Consider the following 6,468-nt stretch of genomic DNA (forward strand, 5'->3'; position numbering starts at 1 on the left):
CCCTCGCCCTGCCCTGTTCCCCAGCCCTCGCCCTGCCCTGTTCCCCAGCCCTCGCCCTGCCCTGTTCCCCAGCCCTCGCCCTGCCCTGTTCCCCAGCCCTCGCCCTGCCCTGTTCCCCAGCCCTCACCCTGTCCTGTTCCCCAGCTCTGGGGAACACACAACTTATTGTCAACATAGTCACATACAACACAGTATTTCCAATATGGAATAACACAGCAACAGAAACGTAGTCGGTCAGTAACCAAGCAGTGTAACAGATACTGAAACTACAGTAAAATAGTCACCCTATTTCTCAGGAATATGATTTGTCCCTACAAACTTAACAGGAGCAGGACCTTCACAAATAACAAGCCTCTGGGCTCGACTTTCAGCCTCTCCTAATATACAACATTTGGGTTTGGGCTAACCACCCCACATAACACTTACAGAAGCTCAAACAGGAGACTCAGTAATAGACAGGCTGTGTAACTGAGACAGCCACTATAGACATTTCATAACTTTAGAAACATCTTTGAAACAGGCCGTATAGAGTTCTCTCCCTCCCCCCACTTCCATCTCCCGGTCGGGATTTTTGATCCACTTGGGTTGTGTGTGGAACTCCCCTCTCCTGCCACTGTCTTCTCAGGTCAATGAACAGCCAACAGCCTCTGGTGCCCACAGTTGTAGCTGTACAGCAATACTGTTACTGTCACAAGGTCTGGCTTGGCCGCTGGAGCCCTACCTCTGCAATATTAGAAACCAAACAACCACAACCTCTCCTCTGTCAGCCTGCTTCTCTCAGCCCCTTTCTGCCTCATAGGCCAATAGGGCCAAGGGCTGTGAGCTGCTGCTGGGGCATGAGCAGTAATGAAGATAACAATGATGATTATGGTTGTAATGGTTTTCTATTGGTGAAGGAGAGTCGGACCAAACTGCAGCGTGTAGATTTCGATCCATGTTTAATAAAACAACGTAACACGAATCAAAATACAAACTCAACAAACCAATAAACGTAATGAAAACCAAAACAGCCTAAACTGGTGCAAACTACCACAGAATAAGGACATCAAGACACTAAGGACAATCACCCACAATACAACCAAAGAATATGGCTGCCTAAATATGGTTCCCAATCAGAGACAACGATAACCACCTGCCTCTGATTGAGAACCACTCCAGACAGCCATAGACTTTCCTAGAACACCCTACTAAGCTACAATCCCACTAACATACACACCAAAACCCCCAGACAAAACACACCACAATAGAAAAACTCCATGCCACACCCTGGCCTGACCCAATACATGAAGAAAAACACAAAATACTTAGACCAGGGCGTGACAATGGTGATGATGATGATGAGGATGATGATGCATTGTCAATCGGAAACAATGACCTTCTCCTTCATCTCATGTAACAATAAGGTCAAGCACCACTACATCACCAGTGACAGCCACATGTGACTCAAGGGCACTCTGTTTGAGTTTAATTATAAATTACTTACTGCAACGAATAGGTGAGAGGATATTCCTGCCTCATCCCCTCCATGCTGAGCTGTGGATCCAACTTTAACCTTCATAGCCCACCCCAGCCTCAACATTCACACCTTCACCCTTCATATCATACCAGGGCCAAGGCATGCCAGCCCAGCCAGGAGAGTTCAGGAACTTTATGGGCCGAGGGTGGCAGCAATAACAGCACTGAAAATAGCCCTGGTCCTCCACCCTGTGAACCATTAGCGTGATATTTACCCAGCCTGGTTCTGATTTTACCCCACAGTAACCCACACCAACAACATGCCTTACATATTCCCAGTCCTGGTAAGGCAACCCACCACAATGTTATTTGGATGTCCGTCTGTAAAGCCCCAAACCTAACTTATTGGCACCCTCTTAAAAATGATTGATTTCCACGGGGGACAAGCCCGTAAAAGGGGAAAAGTGGGGGAGTTATAAAACTGTTTTGATGTTGGGTTACGAGACCTCTGGGGAATAACAGCTGGCAGAGGCAGAGAGCTGGAGGGTGGGGTGCTGGGGAAGCGCTGGCAGGGTGAAGCAAGGCAAGATGTAGTATTGTATGAGAAAATGTACTGTATGCGACTGATTGGAGTTTGAATCCAGGTCTCTTTCACGCCACAATACTGTGTTAGCCAGCTGAGCTAAACCCTAGGCTTTACTGTGGTCAATGCAGCTGCCCCTCACCTACCAATAACAGCAGGCTATTTAAAAGCTATTTACCACATGGGATTAGTTTTACAGACATAGCTAGCCTAACCATAGCTAGCCTAACCATAGCTAACATAACTAGCCTCCACTCACAGAGAACACCAGCAGAGAGAGAGAGAGGAAAACCAGGAAGGGTTACAGTCTGAAATATAAGTTACTCTAATAGCTGTGACAATATAGTGCCAATAAAAGGCTGTTATTATGCGTCTCGGGTTCCTGTGCAGCATATGTTAGAATCATTCACAGAGATCAAACAGGCCTCCCTATTCCAGTCGTCTATTCTGACTGCCGTTAGATACAAGGTGAATACAGCTTTAACTGACGCTCATAGTGTCTCACACAGAGCCAGGCTGATTTCTCTTTGAAATGAAATTGTTCCACTAATTTGATGGTAAGTCTGTGTTTTGACAGATAACCTTCATGGGCCTATGAGTAGCTAGATCCATGTTGATTCAAGCCTATAGATCTCGAGAAACACACTCATTCTCTATGCTCCAACTGACTGACCACATTCAACATTAATTATTCAATATTTTTTTAAGTTCCCATATTATTTTTCACATGGACACGAACAGTGAAACGCTCAGCTTGCAAGCCCTTCCTAACAGTGCAGTCAGTATTCAATATCAACATAGTATAACTAATAAACAAGAAATGAGAGAGGATGCTATATACAGGTCAGTGCCAGTACCACATTTACATTGTGCAGGGATACTGGAGTACTAGAGGTAGACATGTACATATAGGCAGGGATTAATATATCACTCAATACCACAGGAGGTTGGTGGCACCTTAATTGGGGAGGATGGGCTCATGGTAATGACTGGAGCGGAATCAGTGGAATGGTATCAAATACATCAAACACATGGTGTCCATGGTTTCCAGGTGTTTGCTGCCATTCCATTCGCTACGTTCCGGCCATTATTATGAGCCGTTGTCCCCTCAGCAGCCTCCACCGCCCTGTAGACACCTAGTATATGGTTACTTGTAATGATATTGCACAAACAGATTTCTAACAGGGTTCACTGCAGGCCTGAGCAAAGCAGCGTAATACAACATTTAGTAAACACGGATACAGTCATGATGGGTAAATATAGCCATGAATCTGAAAGTCTTCCACTGACACTTCATTTACTTACATTGAAAAAATAATGGATTTAACGCTCTGAAGGTAAATGTAATATAATCTGTTAGTATGCAACGGTATTGACTGCCTCCCGTCCATGTGATGGTGACTGTGTAATATCATCTGTTAGTATGCAACGGTATTGACTGCCTCCCGTCCATGTGATGGTGACTGTGTAATATCATCTGTTAGTATGCAACGGTATTGACTGCCTCCCGTCCATGTGATGGTGACTGTGTAATATCATCTGTTAGTATGCAACGGTATTGACTGCCTCCCGTCCATGTGATGGTGACTGTGTAATATCATCTGTTAGTATGCAACGGTATTGACTGCCTCCCGTCCATGTGATGGTGACTGTGTAATATCATCTGTTAGTATGCAACGGTATTGACTGCCTCCCGTCCATGTGATGGTGACTGTGGAAAAAGGCAGTAGCCTATTTGATTCAGATGAGCAGTATTAGACATGACTTCAGGGTTTCCACTGGACAAGCGTGAAAGCCCACACAAACACGGCACGTACGTGCGCATACATGCGCAGAAGCAATCTCAAACACACACTCTCAAGTAAGACAAAAAGAAAACACACCCTCTCGTAGAATCACACAGATACACACACTTCTTAAGACTCATACACACACACTTACTCCATAAAACACACCCTCTGCTCAGACACACAGATACACACAGACACACACAGAAACACACAGATACACACAGATACACACAGATAGACAGACACACACAGACACACACAGATATTTTAAAATATATTTGGATAACTACCCTAAACAACAGTATACAAGACATATTGACATTAGAGAGAGAGAGACATAAAGCGAGGCATAAAGAAATCTCAGGTGTTGATTGGGAGAGCTGGCTAAGACAACAACGGGTAAGGCAGCAACAGTTAATCAGCTAAGACAACAACGGGTAAGGCAGCAACAGTTAATCAGCTAAGACAACAACGGGTAAGGCAGCAACAGTTAATCAGCTAAGACAACAACAACAGGTAAAACGGTAATGAGTGGGCAGAGAGGGTCAGTTAACTACACACAGGGCCTGAGTTCGAGGCTGAGGCCAACAGATATACTAAATAAACTAAATGGAGTACCGTGATTAATGAACAGTCCAGCAGGCATCAGCTATGTAGCCAGGTGATCATAGGGTCCAGTGAACAGCAATAGATGAAACAGGGAAGCCGTTAGGTAGTTGTTTCTACGCTAGCAAGTGGGAGACATGGCGTTCATAAAGATAGCAGGCCGGGGCTAGCAGAAGCGTCTTCACCGACGTCTGGCAAAGGCCGGTTGAGGGCACAACGGACGGAATTACATCGGCAGACCAGTCGTGATGGATCGGCAGGGCACCGTTTCGACAAAGGGTCCAAGCCAATTGGCAAAAGTGGTATTGTAGCTGGAGTAATTTTGTTTTCTAGCCGGGAGATGCGCCTGGCTCGAGGCTAGCTGGTGCTAGCTTTGGGACAAGGGCGTTAGCCACTCGGTAGCAGCTAGCTAGCAGCAATGATCCGATGCAAAGGTCCAGAGCTTAGAGCAGGAATCCAGTGATGTAGTGGCTTCTAGTCATGTTAGTGAAGAGTCCGGGAGGCATCAGCTGTGTAGCCGAATGATCATAGGGTCCACTGAGCAGGCCGGGAGCTTACGGCAAGGAATCTGGTGATATAGTGGAGAAAAGCAGTCGATATGCTCAGGGTTGATATCGCGCTGTGCAGACTGGCGGGTATTATCCAAGCTAAAAGCGAATGGTATCTGAGCTAAAGGTAAAGGCCGCTAGCAGTGGCTAACAGTGGCTAACAGTGGCTAACAATAAATAGCTAGTAGCTAATTAGCTGGTTAGCATCTGATGGCTAGCTGCTGATGGAGGTTCTAGCTATAGGGTCTAAAAATAGCAGATCCGCATCACATTGGGTGAGGCGGGTTGCCGGAAGGTATATTTAATTTAAAAATGGAAAAAGAGATTGAAATATATACAAAAAAAGACAAATTTACACAATTTATTTTTATTTACCTTTATTTATTGTTTATTAATGACAAACAAGTCTGCACTGCTACGCCATCTTGGAATAATTGTTACACACAGACACACACACACACAGACACACACACACAGATACACACAGACACACACAGATACACACAGACACTATTGTCAAACAGTCACAGAAGTCACGGCAAGGCAAACTGAGCCGTTGGTCTACCAGAGACAATCAGGAGAGTGGATAGTGTAATAGAAACAGGAGCTCTTTATAACCAGCTAGCTTCGTGTCAATATTACTCTTTCCCCCTCAGTGCACACAGCACAGGGCTCTGTTTCCACACACCATCCCCATCAGGCCTACCTGCCTGCCACACTTACTCACACACAACCTGATCACATCACCCTCCCTTTACCCCCTCAGCCCCCCTCCACTACACCCACGCTGATGGTTTTTCCCCAAAAATATTTGGGCTGTAACACAAGCCGTTCTGTCTTGTGTTTTCACTTCAAACAAACGTATGAATCACCTTAATCGCCCTCAATTAACCCCCCTGCACCTGGCGCTCTCTCTGCATGTCAGACCGAGAGGAACCAACCGCTAGACCAAGCAGGTGATGAATCACCCACAAGGCACCTCTCCAGCATCAGCGTAGGCAGGATAATTCACATAATATCACTGTACCAGATGACAAAACTTTAGACACAGGGAAAAGGCTATTTGAAACCCGGAGAGGGGAGCCAGAGGGTCCGTTCGTGTCACTGGCTTTGGGAACAGAGATCCCTGGTGTGGAGTGATGCGAAGTGGAGAGAGAGAGAGAGAGAGAGAGAGAGAGAGAGATGCCCCTTAGACACAACTACAAAAACATAACCAACCAAAACGGGTCACAACTCCTGCAGCTCTGTCACACGCTGGGTATGTACAGAGTCATGTGTCGAGGGGACTCCTACGGTAGGTACAGGTACACCTATAGCTCATCTCTTGGCAGTAGTACTGTAGACTACTTCATCACTGACCTCAACCCAGAGTCTCTCAGAGCGTTCACAGTCAGTCCACTGAGACCCCTATCCGATCACAGCAAAATCACAGTCTACTTGTACAGACCAATACTCAATCATGAGGCATCAAAGCCAAAGGAACTGA

This window comes from Oncorhynchus nerka, linkage group LG24 (genome assembly GCF_034236695.1).
Source record: "Oncorhynchus nerka isolate Pitt River linkage group LG24, Oner_Uvic_2.0, whole genome shotgun sequence".
NCBI lineage: Eukaryota > Metazoa > Chordata > Actinopteri > Salmoniformes > Salmonidae > Oncorhynchus > Oncorhynchus nerka.